The sequence below is a fragment of the Ctenocephalides felis genome, unplaced genomic scaffold (assembly GCF_003426905.1).
Source record: "Ctenocephalides felis isolate EL2017-DRISC unplaced genomic scaffold, ASM342690v1 CF-g0.4_SCAFFOLD_01886, whole genome shotgun sequence".
NCBI lineage: Eukaryota > Metazoa > Arthropoda > Insecta > Siphonaptera > Pulicidae > Ctenocephalides > Ctenocephalides felis.
Genome location: NW_020538040.1, coordinates 63,042,290 through 63,061,224, shown reverse-complemented (window position 1 = coordinate 63,061,224; position 18,935 = coordinate 63,042,290). Strand labels below are relative to the sequence as shown.

General features: G+C 27.4%; 1 protein-coding gene across 1 annotated transcript in view; it reads left to right on the top strand.

Moving 5' to 3' along the window:
- The first annotated feature begins 2,546 nt into the window (after positions 1-2,546).
- Positions 2,547-18,935, top strand: part of LOC113375188 — a 35,255-nt gene continuing 18,866 nt past the window's right edge. The window contains exon 1 of the mRNA XM_026615134.1: positions 2,547-2,702. The gene's annotated coding sequence lies outside the window, so the exon portion shown is untranslated. The remainder of the gene's footprint in view (positions 2,703-18,935) is intronic.

The window sequence follows — 18,935 nt, the reverse complement described above, 5'->3', positions numbered from 1 at the left end:
TTGATATACCTTAGAAAATAGTTATATGTGTTCACATTTTGCTAAATTTTAAAATCAACCCTTTAACGATTTTTACGGTTAGAGTATAATCGTCGAATTTGCATATAAAATTGAAAACAAAAACAATAAAAGGCTTATCATCTTCATATTCAGATATCATTCATTTTTTGATAAAATACACCAGCTTTGAATCAATTTTGTGACAACTTTTTTACCTTAGCACAAAAGCGCATTACCGGTGTATACTATTTTTTATAGATGTTAAAGCTATATTTGTAATATTTTCAATACTATTTTTTTGTAAGGAAAAATTTCATTAATTAACTTTGAATTGGAGAACACTTATATATTATTATTTCGGCCTCTGCTTGCATTAAGGCCACTTTTTATATAAATATTTTTTTATAAAAATAACTAAATTGTAAAAATTTACTAATTTTTAAAGTTTCAGAACTGTGGTGTATTTCAACTCGAATTTGCCTCTGAATGTAACTGGAAATCATTTAGCACTTTTGAAATTGTGTTGACTTAATTATTTTTATGTAATGACTACAGTATTTTTACCAAATATTGTCGTTTTAGATGTTTTGTTAACTCTTTATAGTATGTTTTATAATATGTATACAGTCGACGATATATATATATATATATATATATATATATATTTAAATTTATATATATATATATATAAAATCCATAAAGCAAAAATCCTCAAGATATATATATATATATATATATATATATATATGTGTGTGTATATATAATAATAATTATAATAATAAGTTAGCCTGCCCAAAGGCAGGTCCATGATGTGAGAGCCACCACAAATAAATGATTCCCTTACCCTTTAACCTATTACCACTATTCCCCTTCCCCATTAAAAAAAAAATATGTATTTTCCTTTCTGAACTTTTGCTTCCATGCTTCTTGATCCTGTGCTTCGGCTTTCAGTTCCCTGTATTTTCTCTTCTCACGTAAATCGTCAACCATTTGCATTCTTTTTCTTCCCATTTCTCTTAGTCATATTTTACTTTCGACTACGTTTCGACTTATTTTCCATATATAAATATGAACATGTGAATGCACAGTACTCTTTTTGCACTTATTTAATTTGCACTAATAATTTTAATTTTACAAACGTTTCAAGACTAGGTTTGTCTCATCTTCAATGTAATGTAATTCATAATAATTAAAAAATGGATATAGAAAAACGTGTTAACTATTACATGATTTACTGTTTACTGAAGTTACTGTGTGTATGTGTTTGAACATTTAATGAGTTCACTTTTTACTTAACACTTACAAATGTTTGAATCAAACATTTGCCATAGTGTGATGACAAGTAGGTATCTTTATATTTTTTTTATTTTTATGTTAATTTAAACAAATGCTATACAACTGTATTACATTAATTAGTGTTCTTATTTTTATGTTTTGTTTTGATTATTTATATGCACTAGAAAGGAGTCAAATCAAGACGGGAAATTTTTCTTTATTCGATTCTTTTAATTATTGGATGAATGGCGAAAAACATTTTATCGTCTATATCTATAAATGTATACATGTATTTATGTATATATATACATATATATACATATATGTATACACACACACGCATATATATATATATATATATATATATATATACAGGGCCGGTCCTGGGGTATTCAGCGCCCGCATGCCAATTTTTTTCTGGCGACCCCCCCCCCCTTATTAATAAACATTTACGTTAATTTTTTGGAATAATTTTTAATAAATCTGGATTTAGTATACAAAAAATAGGTTTAAGTTTAATTTTTCATTTTTTTATATATCTAAAATTGCATCGTAAACTTTTACTAATTAATATCGTGAGGTCCGGTATGTATTCATCAATCTATACTTTCCAAGCATGTATCATATTGTTGTTTTGAAATTGAATTTTAAAAATATTATCCAAGATTAGTAAAAGATGCAAAGAAATTATATATATCTTGAATGATATTGAAAAAACTTTATTATAAATTTCATATCCAAATCTCTTTTTTGTGCCCCCTAAGGCGTGCGCCCGCATTTTTTGCATGCATCGCATTCAAGGTAGTGACTTGACTAAAGTTGCTTTCAGAAGGGCTAGTGCTGTTTTGAGGTTTCAAAACCCCATTCGTGAAAGGAAAAAGGCCTCCAAAAAATTGGAGTAGATTGTATATTTGCAAATAAAATTATAAAAATTCTAAAAAAAAATTTATTTAGTTATATATATATATATATGTGTGTGTGTGTGTGAGTGTATATGTATTCAGTCGTTGATTTGTATGAGATTCGATGTTGGTAGTCATTAGAAACCACGATCATTGGCACAATGATAATTTTAGTAATGTCAGTTATGAGATCGTTGTGTTTTGCAGATCGTTGGCAATCGGCATGGTTCTTCGTCGGTTAGTGATTTTTGTTACCTTTCGCCGACGCATGGTCCGCGTCACGATTCACTTACCATCATTACTCCTGATCATCTATCTCCATTTGGCAAATATTCCCACCTTGGAAAATTGTGCATCAGAACCGACAACAACAGCAGTAAGTACCGCACCGGTAAGAAGGGGAATTGTTTTGGAGAAGATCTACGGCACGTATAAAAAGCAGCATCCGACAATTCACCAAACAGTTGTTCAGTACAGTGAATTTCTGGTACTTTCTTCAACTAATAGTGCAACCGATTCAGAGAGGTACGTGCACCTAATATTTACATTATCAACGATATTATTAATTATGTATACGTCGACTGTTTGTCAATTGTCATCGAAATTTGGGCTCAGTTCTATAGGGGTTGAAAATTAATTTGTCGTGTTATATATTTTATTCAAATTTGACATCAATTATGAAAATTGTTTGGAAAATAAATTTCAAGAGAAAACTAAAATTAAGGTGAACACAGTGAAAAATTGGCAACAATTTGCCTGATACTAAAAAAAGTATCTGTTTTTTATTCTTAATTATTTTGTTAAATTTGAAGAAGTGAAATTAAAAAAACCTATCCAAAACTTTTTGATTCCAAATCATTATATATGTAAAATTTGAAATGACAAGAAATGCCAAAAATATATTTAAAAAAAAGTGCGATAAGTTCCTACTGTTTTTGCACACAGAAATATCAAAATCAAAAATTAACGTTTAATATTTTATTAGTTTACTTGAATTTTATTTCCAACAAGAGTTACCGTTATAAATGACATTGTACGCTATTGATTCAAAATGATATATATATATATATATATATATATATATATATATATATATATATATCTTGTTAACAGTAATACAAATTTTATTTGATATTTTAATATGATACACCATATATTATTGGTTTTCCATTTTCAAATAAAGCTCGACGGTTGTCATGCGTGAAAGTGATATTATAGACGTCGTTAGATTTGAAAACAATTTGAAGAGACGGAAATAGAAATGATTATATTATGACTTGTACTTGAAATAGTAATAGCATATATTTTTATTTCTGTTAATGTTTCTATTTGTTTATTTATTTTATGAGTATTTTATACATGTGCTAATTGTATTAATTCATAACTATATTTAACTACTTATTTTCATTGTCAGTTCAAATTATAGTGTGTATATATATTAGGGTGGTCCTTAATATGGAAATTTTCGAATTTAATTGCTCCCAGGGGTTTAAATGCTTCTAAATTGATAAAAAAAATTATCTATAAATTTTAGCTCTTAATATTAAATTTTAGATAGTTCGCAATTCAATCAAACTTCATATGGAAATAGCATGGACAAAATTTCGTAAATCTTAAAAATGTTTTTTAGGTATAACTTGGCGACAAATCAATTAAAAATGACAATTCGTGTCATATTTTATTAAAAATTCGACACCCTGCAAAACGGGTTTTTTATAATTTGTTTTGTAAAGCGCTGAATTTCGAATAAAACTCATTTATTTGTTCGCTAAGTTAGATCTTAAAAGATTTTTAACATTTTTGAATTTTTTTATGCTATTTCCATACAAACTTCGAGTTGCGCTATCTAAAAGGAAGTATTAAGAGCTAAGACTTATAGAGTATTTTTTTATCAATTTGGAAGCATTTTGGGCCCCTGGGAGCAAAAAAATTCGAAAATGTCCATATTAAGGACCACCCTAACTTTTTGCTTTTGCACTAATTATTCAATAGACATCAAAGCACTGCGATTGTTTTAAAATGAAATTTCGTTTGGCACGTGGCCGATCTATTATAATTATGCATTTTATAATATTTAATTACAGTAAATATTAATATTTTTATGATTTGGTTATTATGATTGCTTCAATATATTTTAACTTAATGTTTTATATGTTCGGTACGTTTGATTAATGTTATCAGTGATACAATAAATTAATGAAAATTTTATAACTATAATTTATATAATACTAAAACAAATAATATTAAATAAACCGTAATTTATAACAATATCTTTATAATATTCATATCCGAACGCCCAATCAATGGATGCGACCAAAAATTTGCTGATTTTCAAGGAGAAATTGGTGAATATAATAAAAAAAGCAAAAAAATCTTTATAATATAATAATACCTTTTAGAAGTTTGATACATTTGTAATTTTCCTCAATACTTCTATGTTTCATTTTCTAATTTTACTAAATCTAAATCTTAATCACATTATAAGTTGATACAAACAAATAATAGTGATTACGCGGCGTTATTTCTAATAACTAAAGTGATATATTGTGGGAACCAAATGTATATTTTTTAATGCATTATGAGCATTTTTATATTCTAATTACTCTTATTGTTATTTGTTTGAATTTGTATGATATATATAATTGAATCAGTGCCTATTTTTGCAGTTCCCACATGTCAATTGCTTAAAATAATAACAAAAGTGATACATCTATCATAAATTAGAATTAATGGGTTATATCGCAAATTCTCACTACATTTAAATAGAAGATTGTATTAATAAAGTTTTCACAAGAAATAACTATAATACTAAACTCTGGTAATAAGAAACAATAAATTTATTTATACAATTTTGACAAAATTTAACAAATTATGCTAAGATAGGTTTTTAAAATTTTTATCTAGATGAATGATTTATCAAAGATTTTTTTGAATTTCAATTTTTATTACAACACCTAGTAACATTAGATAATTTTGATTAAAATACAATAGAAAATAAAGGAAAGTGTTTCCATTGAAACGCGATTCATATGATGACTTCATCAAAGAATTAATTTAAAATATGGATATTGTAAATCTTTGGTTCTTAAAAAAATACTTTAATTTTTTTTTTGTTGAATGTATAGTTCAAAAGTGTGAATTTCTATTAGATTTATTATTTTTCACCATGTTTAAGTCAATTATGTTTGGGCTTATTTTACATTTTTTACATATTTTACATTTTTACTTATTTTACATCTTAAATTAAAAAATGGAAAAACACTTGACTTTGTCCTTTTATCTATGAAAATTTTAAATAAATTCGAACAGATGACAACTTTTAGCATTAAAAGATTAAGATAAGAACGTAACCTCAGATAGTTCCAAGTATGTTTTTTATATTTTTTACTAAAGAAAGTTTTATTTCTAATTTCTTTTTAAAATTTTTAAATTTAATAACTATTTGCAATATTATGTAAATACTAAAAAAATTCATCTATAATTCTTATTAATAATTAATAAAACATAATAAATTAAAATACTGATAATTTATATAATCAGAAGAGAAAATAATATTATTTTGGTAATGTATTCAATTTTATTTACTTATAGCATTAATTATACGTTAAAATTATTACTACTAAAAAGGTATTCAACAAAAATTTAATTTAACCTAAATAGAAGCAAAAATATAGAGACCGTTGTAAAATATCCGTCCATGTTGACTGCTTTAGTTTTAAATGTCATATTTTGAGTTATTGATCTAATGATAAATTAATTACTGATTTATGTTACCTTCATAATATTATCTTCATTACTTTTGAAAAGTTTCAAAATATATAATTAATGCCAAACGTCGATATGCAACTAAGCATCAATTAGATTAGTGATTTACGTATTTATCGCAATAAGACCTTTTAAATTTTGCGCAAGATGAAAAGTATAGAAATTTGATTGCACAAACTTGCATTCGTTCATATATTTTTGAAGAGAAAGGAACATTTTTGCTAAAAATAAGATTTTTATAAGAAATGCTTCAAATTTGTTTATTTATATCCTTTCAGCTGCCACCATTGTGATACCTTTTTAAACCATGTAGATATGAATAGATCATAAGAAAAGAGATAATTTTAATGTATATGATAAACGTCAGTGAAAAATATTGATATTGATATTTATGTCTTCTTCTTCATCTAAAATTTAGTTGGCGTTTTATCATACGTTTGAAATGGCCTTTAAAAAACTTTTAATTCTATATATGCAATCTACTACATCATGTAGTATCGAATGTCCTTCTTACATGTCTTTTTTATTACGGTTGTGCAATTTGAAGATTTAATTTTCAATGAACAAAATATTAAAATTAATGAATTTGCTGTCAAAATGCAATTGTTAAACCTCTACAAAACTAGTGAACGAGCTTTACTCACATTTAATTCAAAATTAAAGGTTCAAGAACAACTCTAAAATTTGAAATAAATGATTTTTTTCTTTAAATTCATGAAACTAAGAAGATCTAATATAATTCTGATTTGCCTGTAACCGTTGGTTTTATATTTTGTAATTTCCAATAATGAAATTTAATGTCTTATTCAGAATATGCGGCGATATTCAGTTGCTCAACAGTTAAAAAATGTTACTAATCTCAAATGATAAATGGCAAATAATTATGTGTGTGAAAAAATTAGTTCGACTTATTATATCTAAACAGAAATGGAAGAAAATTTAAATAGTAACATACAACCTCATGTTTCACAGGATCAGACGATCTGAAATAAAATACTTATTTATAAAAGCTGTGCAAACAAAATAAAAAAGCTTAATTCACATTTAATTATTTATAACTATTTTGTTAAAAGAGCTACTTAAAAAATTTGACTAGTGTCTACAATATAAGACACAGTAAAGAACAAAAATGATGTTATTGTAATTGTCCAAAAATCGAAATTGAAAAATTTTGCTCGTCTTCACGTTTTGAAGGTTTCTGAACATTTTGGCATACTTTAGAAAAAATTGATGTGTCCATTTTTGTCCACGTTTACGGGCGCACGGATCAACCGATTTGAATGGTTAGAAAAACATTCGATTCCTATTGATAGCGAGCTGTTTTAGAAATAGAAATCGAGTTTTTGAGAAAACAAAGCATCCGATTCGAATGATCTAAAAAACATTCAATTTGTAATGATGGGGAGATGTGGTGATTAGTTTTTGGCAAAGGCAATTCCTGCCGTTTTGGAGATACAGAGCAAAATGTACAAAAAATTGTATCCATACATACACACACATCCATTTTTCTAATACTTGCAGCTGAGGGAAAAATGCATCCGATTTGAATGATTCAAAAAACTTTCTGCCTGTATTGACAAAATAATTATTTTTGGGAAAAAATGTTTTTTATATGATTTCTTTTTTTAATTTTTGAAGAAAAATGTTTTGGTACGAGAAGTGCCAGCAATTTGCCTCAAAGCACGATGCCATACACCACTAGTTAAATAATATTTTTGGATTCGTTGGTATTAATGTTGGTATGTATTTGTTTTCATGCATATCTGAAAGTTACATATTATTAATTTTCTAGTTAATACAAATATGATTATACCAATATCTTTGGAATCTTATTGGTTTAGGCAGACATGGCAATAATATTGATAAAGTTTTGCACGAATTCTTCTGTTATAGAATCCTCAGTTCCTCAATGAATAAAATTTTTTCTATTAAATGTCAGTTATAGATAGTTGTGGTCTTTTATTGTAGATTTCGAAAGAAGTGTTCATTTCATAGTTAATAATGTTTAGTGATTTCAATGATAGTAAATTCTGAATGTGATCTGGAGAGATGTGAAAGTGTTCGGTCATCAAGGGGGTCAAACGTATAGTAGACTGTATCACCTTTGTACATTAGAAACATTGGAGGAACTTGAAATTTATCAACGACAAAACTATACTTATCTACGATATCAGACAAATGATACAGATTATACTATTCTTCTATTGAAAATCGCTTTTGATTGTCGCAAGAACGAAAAAGCTCACAGAGCCGCTTTCAATTCGATAAAATGATTATTTATACAATGGACTAGACGTAAGTTACATTTTTTCTTAGTTTTTGAAACAAACCGTTGAATATAATTAATTAATCATTTAATGGTTGCTTATTTTTAGATAACTAATAATTTCTTATGAATAAAACTGATAACTGTAGAAATATTTATTTAAAAAAGCTTTTTGATCTACGAAGTCGCTTTTTACCATTGCAAATTAATATCTACAGCGGGAACAAGTTATTAAGTGTAAGGTTTTTATTATTTCTTTTACAAAAAATATCATATTATAGTTATATATTATTATATAATACATAATATTCTGGTGAATATCCTGACAAATCGTAGTAATAATGCTATAAAATATCTCGACTTCATTGTTAAATATGATTTATTCGAAAACCTTAGATTGATCATATTGATCAATTTTGCATACATATAATTTGGTATAAAATATTTTATAAATTCAGGAAAACTCGTAGCGTTTCTCAACTATAACTAGTGGTGCATGGCATTGTGCAAAGGCAAGTTGCTGGAACTTCCCGTACCGTTTTTAAATATTTTTAAATTGTCGAAAAAAATAGATTTTTGAGAATTTTGAAATGTTTGAAAAAAAATACTTTTTTGAAAAATTTGAATTTTCTTTTATATTTTGAACTTTTTTTAAAACAATCGCGCTGCGTAGCTATTTTAGAGAGGAAGCATCAAAGAATTAACATTAGTACGGAACCCATCGAAATCTAAACAAAATTTGTACTCATAAAATCTCTATAATATCTCTCTATATACATAATATAATATATGATAATTTGATGTGCATATGTACTTCCATTTTAAAAGCCAAATGGCATTCTCTTTATTCTTTTATTGGATCTCCGAAACCGTGGACCTAAATTTAATAATTTTTTCCCTAAAATTTAACAAAATTTTTATTTCGTAAATAGATATAAAATTTGTATCCAAACACATACACACATACATATATTTTTTCTTATGTATGCCAACATGTTCAGAAACTTTTGAAGCGTAAAGATATATAAAAAAAATATTTTCGATTTGTTTGCGATTACTATAACTTATCCTACGAAAAGTTGAAAATTATATGAAAAAAAAATAATAAAAAAATTCAGTTTTCAAATCTGGTAAATCTTTTTACTTGTTGATGATACACAATAACATAAAAATATATACAATTCGAATATAATTATTCGGAACGTTTTATCTAAGCAACTTGAAATGTTTTTCACCGATGACCAAAATACGTTCGTTTGGGTATATCAATATATTGTGAAATATAATATAAAATAGAATTAGTCTAAAAAATTATTACCAATATTAAACACTGTTTAGTTCAAAGAAAATTGTATTGTTGTTCGAAGTATTAAAATTAATCATAATTAACACATTAACCGGAACGGTGCGTGTACGGTAGTAACTGACAATTAATACAAATATTATCATTTGTACTTTTGCTGAAGACTTTGATTGTATGATAACATGTAGTTAGCTGCAAACGATTTAAAAGTAAATGCTTGACAGATAAGTTTTTGATTTATTAAAAATATCCGCGTTTTCAAGCTGTTGGCATTGAGCTATTCAATAAGTTGAGTTTTAGGTGACGTCGTTGGTAACAAAACATTGCAATTTGGGTTTTTTTTTTTAATTTTTATTGGCCTCTGCTTTACAGCATTTTTAGCCACCTACATTGTTCGTATTTATTTTCATCATATTATATACAATTCTTACATATATATTTCTTATACATTCATCACATATATATACTATGTCTTCTTATATCCTAATCTTCCATTCAATTTTCTTTCTACTGATTTTCATTCTTCTTCTAGTTTCTTAATATGTTCTCATCTTCTAAACTAAACTTCTTTTTTTCTTCTTACTTCTAATACAATTTTTTCTTGTATTCTACAAATTTACAATTCTAAATCTAGTTTAATATTTTATATTTTAATTCTGGTATTCGAACCGAATTCCTCCAGCATGTGAGTCGAAAAGCTACTGAGTGAGCTATTCCCGCCACGTTTGGGTATTTATTTTTTGTACATCGAAATATAATATCAAACTTTAATTATTTTATTTTTCAACATTACTCGATTATATTGGTTTTATATTAATGGTATAAATGTCTCAGAGTATTAATCCTTAATAAGTCTCTACTTCAAAACTTATTACTCAACATTGGTAATTTTAATAAGTTTTCTTATAGTATCAAAAATGAATAATTTAAAAATAAAAGTCAGAGTCAAAAAGTATGCTTTAAAAAGAAATTATATTGTATATATTTTAGTATTATTTTCTATCTTATTATTAATTTATATTTTTAGCTATAACTCATTAATATATGTTATTACAAATCCATTATTTAAAGCTTTTCCTATTAAAGTCTAGAGTAGATCCAATTTGACTCTAAGTAATTATTCTGATACATAATACGTATCAAACAATCTACTATCTAACTATGTTGAGTAAAATTCCGAATGCATTTCTAATTATACAAATGCGATTTTTCACTATTTTTCTAAAATTTATCATTTGTCCCTTTGTCCTTTTGGACAGCCGGGGGCAAGCATATCCAATGTAATATTTATAATAACATTTGAGTGTTTGATTTTGAGAATTTTATGAAATATTAGCTACATTATTTAACCCATGCAAAATATAAATTTTACGGGTACATTTTTCACAAAGATAACACTGTACATAATCTTGATCTGAAATTTTCTCAGAAAAAATATCAGCAGAGTTGGAATAATCCTTCACCAAATTTATCTTTTGTAAAATTGCTTGGTCTAACTTAATTTACTATTTTATTACGGTTTACTTTTTTATGGGTAAAGGTTTAGTTAGTTTTTGTTGTCCTCACAAACAAGTGAGCTTTTTAAATAAAGGTTATATAAAAAACTGTTAAATCTAACTTAAAAATAACAAGCTTATAATACCATTGAATAACGTATACTTAATTTCTTTGTTAAGGTCTCGTGAACTAAACAACAGTGCTCACAATCAAAAAAACTAACAACACAAGAAAATACTCTTATTATGGATTTTTAAACCTTGCCGTTTATCTCCCGATAGCAACGTCGTAAGAATCAAGATGATGGCTGGCATTACTTTTCCTGAAAAAAATCCTAACTTTACTTGTTTTTAACGATGATGAATCTTTTTTATTTGCGAACCTTTAAGACCCGCTCTGTCCTACAATATTATTGTTTAGACCGCAAAAGTACGGAGGCAAAACTTGCAAAATGATGAATAAAGTCTGATTGTGAGAAATTGTCAATGTGCTAATAAGTTCGCATAAATAAAAAATAAGTATAAATGCGAATAATTACAATAATTGACAAATTTTGAATTTGAATCTAATAGTTTACTAACTTGTTAACTTTCACCGGCATGTTGACATCTGCTGCATTAATCAAGTTTCGTTAATTGCTTCGCGTACGCACACTTAGCGTAATTAGCACATCTTGCTTTGTTCAAATAAAATAAAACATTTATTAAGAAAAATTTGAATATCATTGCAAAACATGATTATGTCACACCTGTAGTTACATAAACAAAACCAATCATTAGGCATATGTCCCGGCCATAATTATTTGCTTTTACAATCTCGCAAGAACTACGCAAGATTCAGAAACTCATCGATTCGAAAATAATAACTACAAAAGGGAGTTATGAATTGCGTAAGCCGATTACTGGGAAGGAGGAAGATTCCCAGCACGAACAGGGCATTGATGAAAACTTAATAGAAGTTCTTTAAAGAAAAGTCAAAGAATGTTTCATTTCGTTCTGCTCAACACTTTTCTTTCCTTACAAAATCAATTTTGTAAGGGAGCTAAGGGCTTGTGGTAACAGTTTTTTAGTATATCTATAAGTTTCCATCCAATCTTGAATCTGTATATAATTCTTGTATGTTATAACTAGCCACAAGGTTTTGTTTCAACTAACCCCAGATGTGATTTTTTTACATTAATCAAGATAACTATTTAAACAATTTAGCAATCACTAAAATTGTTACATGTTGTCAAAGATTGATAAATTTGGAACAAAACTAAGTGGCGCATGGCATTGTGTCTTAAGGCAAATTGCTAGAACTTCACGTACCAAAAACTAATTTTTTTAAAAAACTTTAAACTTTTTTCAAAACTTCTCAAAGTTTTTAGATTAATTAGATTTTTGAGAATTTTGAAATTTTTTAAAAAAAAATAACTTTTTTAAAAATTTGATTTTTTGTATATTGTGATTTTTTTACAAATTTTACAAATTGTAAGCCGCGTTGTAGTATAACGTGCAAACATTGGTACGAAGTACAAAAAATTTGTACTTATTATTATAATCTCTGTAAAATATCTTATAATTTGATGTGCATATGTCTAATGATCATTTTTGACCGCCAAATAGCATTTTTTAAACTTTTTTTTTATTGGATCTCCAAAACCGCTAGACCTGCTTTCCCAAAAATTTCACCAGTTGTTCATTTTGCCCATACAAATAAAATGTTTTTTGAATTATTGAAATCGGACGCTTCGTTCTCTCAAAACTGAAATACCATTTTAGGCACTTTTTGCCCCGTAACTTCAAAACTGGTAGACCTTTGTCAAAAACTAATCAGCACATTACCTTATCATATTGAATCGAATATTTTTGAATCATTCAAATCGGTTGAATCGTATTCCCCAAATTGTCGACGCAAAGTATCTGAATACACACACACACCGCACTACCACCTTTGTAACATGGATATATAAAAATGTTCATTTTCGATTTTTTTGCAATTACTATAACTTACCCCACGTGATGTTAATAAGGTATATGAAATTTAAATCTAGTCGATAATAATAACGCAACTCGAAACTTTATGATAGATCAAGTGTATGTTGCCTGTAAAAATGACGGACCTCCACAGTTCTGTTTACTACGTCGGTCTGCGGGACAGTGGCTATGACAATATTATGCAGGGGGATTCGCATGTCTAATTGAGCCAAAAAAAATAATATTTTCTAAGATTATTTTGAAAAACTTCTGTTACTATTTATCCTTGTTACAGGTTTTTGTGATTAAACACAGGTTACTGTGTTTTTTCCTAGTTTCCCTAATTAAAAATCGAAACTTTTCGTCAAAGTAAAAAGAACGAGGATGAGGATTGTTCAGCCAATATATATTCCTAAAAGACATTGCACATTACCGTGCTTGTGTAATGTTAAATGACAGAGTATAGATTACGTTTTATTGATTATTATGCTATTCGCGATAATTAAAAAGAGTTTGAACAAAGCAAATCGCATCGCATTTATCGAACGCTTGTGTGGTTTTTCAAACAGTTCGTAAGTTCATGAATTATAATGTACAAAAAGTGTATTCACACATGTGGGTCAATTACACAGAAACGACCTTAACATAAAACTAATCAACACGAAAGACCGTTATTATGTATATATGTATAAAACAGCTTTTGAATTTTTCCACATGTATCAGTCGAATCGTCCTTGAGTTATAGAAGACGAAAAGTTGTTCTAACGCACATGCATACTTTCATACATTCGCATATGCATCTTTACTTTTTTTCTCAATTACCGCAAAATAGTAAGAAGTCCTCGAAATTTTTTGTTCCAACCAAGATCAATAAATTACTTCATTCATAATTGATCACAAGTGCCACATTTGCCTAAATTAATGTACGATCTCGTGGTCTTGTCTTAATGGAGAAAGATTGTGATAGTCAACAATGGATATCCAAGTATTTCAAACAATACAAACATTGCAAACTACTCATTCTTAATGAATTCAAATTATTTTCTTATCCAATACCAATAAACAAAGTTCTTTGTCAAATCCAGCATCAATCATCAAAGATATATTTAATACTGTTGTAATCGTTTAGATAATGCATCTGCTGGTAATTACATTCACACCTCATGAGTGGTAATAATCATTGTAACGTAATTTCATTGGAATTTTGCCTTCTTCTAATACTATATACATAATATTTATTAAATATAGGTAATTTAGCTGAATCTAAAAATAATTGATTTTCATAAAAAATCAATATTTTTAAAAGAACTAAATTTAATCACTAATTTAATTTTTGTATATAATTTTTATTAACATATATAATTGAATTCTAAATATTATTTTCGGTTTTACAATATTGTTTATTTTGATATCCATACGTTTCGGCTAACATCCTGGTCTTCATTCGGTGAAAAATAACCGCTATTTATTGAAGCAATCAAATTAAAAATTTGATGGAAAACAATTGGTATTGTAACAATTAATGATCGTTACAGAAAATAATGTCCGATATCCTTAAATTAAATATTTCAACATTAATACTCCTTGATACTAGTATGGTAATATACACTATGATAATCTATTTTTTCTCATGACTAAACATATATTACATGTGAAATTCAATGGACTATTAGATTTGTTAAATCTAATATAAGGAAATCAAACTTTATTTTCTTCTGAATGAATTGATGGATTTTATGAATATTTAAATAAACATATAAAACATTCATAAAAGTTTTATTGGTGGAACGCATTACATTGTTGTCATAAGTCAAACGTAGCATTAGAACATAAAATTACTATACTGAATTTTATCTAGCTATTATGTCCAAAAGTAAAACAAATTAATATGAGGTAATATTATATTAATTAAACAAAAATAATGACTTTTCCAAATAAATGCGATAAGTAGTAGGTTGTCACAATATAACTCAAATGAATAAAATAACTTATAAATTATCTCGAGTGGATTTATCACATATTATTGAAATCGAACGAACACCTCTATCATTATACCAAGTAAATCGTCTAATTTTAATTTTAACAAACCTCAAAAAAACTACCAATTTTCTTAAACTTTGATGAATTTTTAAAATTAAACTACTTGTCGGCCGTAATATTTCAGTAAGTTCTATAAAACTATGATATACATCGCCAAAAAAGTTCCTTAAAAATCGTCTCAATTTTTTTTTCAACAGTTAATTATAAGAAAACGGCTCGGTAGATTTCAACCTAAAACTAATCAATATCATTCTCAACTAATATCTTTCGAACAGTTTTTGATTTTTTTAAATCGATTCGGTAGTATGAGCTTAAATGTGAACGAAAAGTTTAACACTTTTCCAAATTACAAAGAAACGGCTTAGCAGATCGTCGCACAAAACAATAGTCCTTATTTAGATACATCAAATGGCTTATAAATTTCTGAAATCGGCTCAGATGTTTTTGAGAAAACGTCGATCAAAGGTCTTATTTTAACAAATTCCAAAACAACGATACTAATTTTTGCAAACTTTGACGAATTTTTAAAGTTAAACTACTTGTCGTAGGGCCGTAATATTTTAGTATGATATATAAGACTATGGTATCTACCGTCAAAAAAATCATTAAAATCGTCGAAAATATTTTTTTTAACACTTTATTACAAGAAAACGGCCCGGCCGTTTCCATCCATTCCAATCCATCCATTCTTTACCAAAAACTAATCAGGTCGATTCCCAACCAATATCTTTCGAACGATTTTTTCAAATTTTCAAAAACCCGTGTCTTCATCGAGATACATCAAATGGCTTTTAAATTTTTAAGATTGGTCCATTATTTTAGTCTAGCCGTTTTTGAGAAAACGTCGATTTACGGCAAAAAATCTGATCACACACACAAATATTTTTCCAAATTTGGTCTCAGTCGATTCAGAATGGTTCGAAACGTCGAGAAAAAAAAATTAACAAAACGGATTTTTTTGATGAAAACAAAAACTCCTTCGGAAAGTTAATGAACCATATTAAAGAAATTTTAAATATAGATAAAACTATCGACAAATCAGCTAAATAATATTTCTAATACTTCGGAAATATTTACTTACGTACACATTGGACCATTTTTAATCTCCGCATTATTGTCGAATGAAATACTTCATTTATATCTCCTATTCAGCCAACGACAAACAAATTAGTGAAAATACAAAATAATACCCTGGTTTACAAAATTACTATTAATTAGTACCTGCATAGTGAAAATGAAAGTTTAGCTTGTTATTAGCGATGATCAGTTACAAAGTGAAACAAGAGTGCTAATACAATTATTTTTGGAACTTCTTGTGCAATAACAGCACCACACATTTGAAAAAGTTTAATTGCAATATGTACTGTTTCAAAATGATTTCAAAAGATTTAATAGAAAATTTTATAAAAAGGTACATATAGTTCAAATGCATTTTTAAAGCTATACTTTAGTAAATTTTGTTTTGTATGTTATTGCAGCGAAATTACCTGAGAGATTTTTTTTGGATGAAAGATAACTAGATGAGACCAGTGGGTAATTAAGGGGAAAATATGATGGATTATATTTAAGATGATTTATATAAATATTAAAGTAATTTCGGTAGCAATGTTTGTTGTACATAACTTTAACAACATTTTAATAATTTTATTTACGTAACATTATTAATGAATAGTATTATGATAAAATTTTAATTTTATAATTTTTTTCTGATTTGCCGAAGTGTAATCGACCTCAATTGACACCTTCAATCTTGAAATTTTTAGTTTTTTTGTGATTGCAAGGTTTGGATAAAATCGCTGGTTGAGAAGAAGGCGAATAAAACAATTCTATATTTATTTTTAATTCACTTTATAATTGATTTTTCTATATATGATCTGTCTCATTCTTCTTCTCATTCTTTTGTGATTTACGTAGAGCGGGGCTTAAAGGTCCGCAGGTAAAAATGCCTGCAAATCAATATTTGTACAATATTTCGTTGTTATTTTTCTTGGTTGTAAGCACTGTTGTATAGTTTACGATGCTTTAATATAATTTTTAAGTATATGTTATTTTATAAGATGAAACCTTTATTTTATGTTAGATTTGACAGTTTTTCATATAACTTCTATAAAAGTTTACACGTGAATGAGGTGAAAGGGACCGACTAAACCTTTATTCTGGCAAAGGTGTAAACAATAAAAAATAGTAAATAAAAATGCAAATTAAGTTGAAAAGCAATTTTATAAGAGATAAATTCAATGAATAGTTATTCCAACTCTGCTGATAAATTTTTCTGACGAATACGAATTTTCTGTAGAAAATGTACCCATAAAATTGATATTCTGCATTGATTGAGTAAAGTAAAGTAGCTATTACTTCGCAAAATCTCTTTAAAATCAAAAATAAGATAATGGACCTGTTTGCCTTCTGGCCGTCTCTTTTTACCCCGCCTAGGAAATAAAAAGGATCAGGTTTCAAAAAACACATTTCCACTATGATGATTTAGCTGGTTTTACTAGAGATAGTCAAATAGTTGTTTGTTTGATATGTGTTATTTGTTGTAATATATATATATATATATATATATATATATGTGTGTGTATATATATGGGTGTCTTATGTTGACCGGTTTACGTGCGGCCTAGTGTGGACGGGGTTGCAAGTTCAAGCCCCCGCTCTGGCAACCTGACATCGGGCAGCAGCGATGTTTATTTTAACTTAAAAATATAGATTAAAAAAATGTTTTCAATTGAAAATAAGCCCATTTGGAGCACTGCGGTGTTAAATGGCAATGGTAAATCTCTCACACTATTTTTCCTTGAATCGAGTTGGAGCTTAACTCAGCTCACAGACCGGCGTATATATATATATATATATATATATATATATATATATATATATATATATATATACATAACCGTTTACCCACGGAAGCTCTGCTTTATTTAAGCTAAAGTGCAACATTGTTTCATAATATTTATGATGTATTGTCGTTCCGTTGTTTAGTAAACAATTGCTTAGGTGGTCTTCTAAAATATGGCATATTAGTGGTTATTAAGGACTTGAAAGCAAAAGCGCTTACATTAATAACCTCTGTTATTTTATATATCACGCAATATAATATGTTGCTATTATTAAATTTATAGTTATTAAATAAGTATCAGAATCAAGTATGAATATGTCAATTTAATTGAGAAATAGATAGTTTTATTTGACCTTACCGCTAATGTTTTCTACGATTACAGCGTTTCTCCATATTTATATATAAAAAGCTCTTACAAAATGTACAATTTGCAAAAAGGTGCGTTAGCAATTTTGATGAAGTTTTATGTAGTTGTTTTACTTGATTTGCAACGACGTCCATAATCAACTGTATTCACGTTATTATCAATGTGTTTATTTTAATAAGGAGATATCTAACAGATAAGGTCGAAGAAAATCCAATTCAAACTGGATAAACGCAACTTAACTTAAGGAGTTTAGCCCAATATTATAATAATTATTAGACGAGTAGAAAGTGAACCCAATTTGTTGAATATTACGTATCCTGGTTATAAACAAATTGATAACATTTTCTTTAAGGGTTTAATTACGAAAGTTTTATCTGACACATGCAGTTAGATTTTTGTTTCTGACAGACAATAACTTTTACCAGTATCCTGAAAAGACAAGTAAAAATAAAGAATACAATATTTTCTGACCATTGACAGTGATTTCGAGATTGACAGAGATAAATCTAGAATAAACTCCTTTTTTCCATCAAGTGATTTCGGGTGATCTTTGAGGCAGCTTTTGTACTTATCTGAATGAGTTCGTATTTTATCGTTTACTGTGCTGATGACATCGTCTGTATGGATCAACCAATGTGTAATAATTACACTCAAATATTCCTTTCGGAAATTTCTTTTCGGAAACTACACAATGGCCAAATTTGGTCTAATACAGTTTAT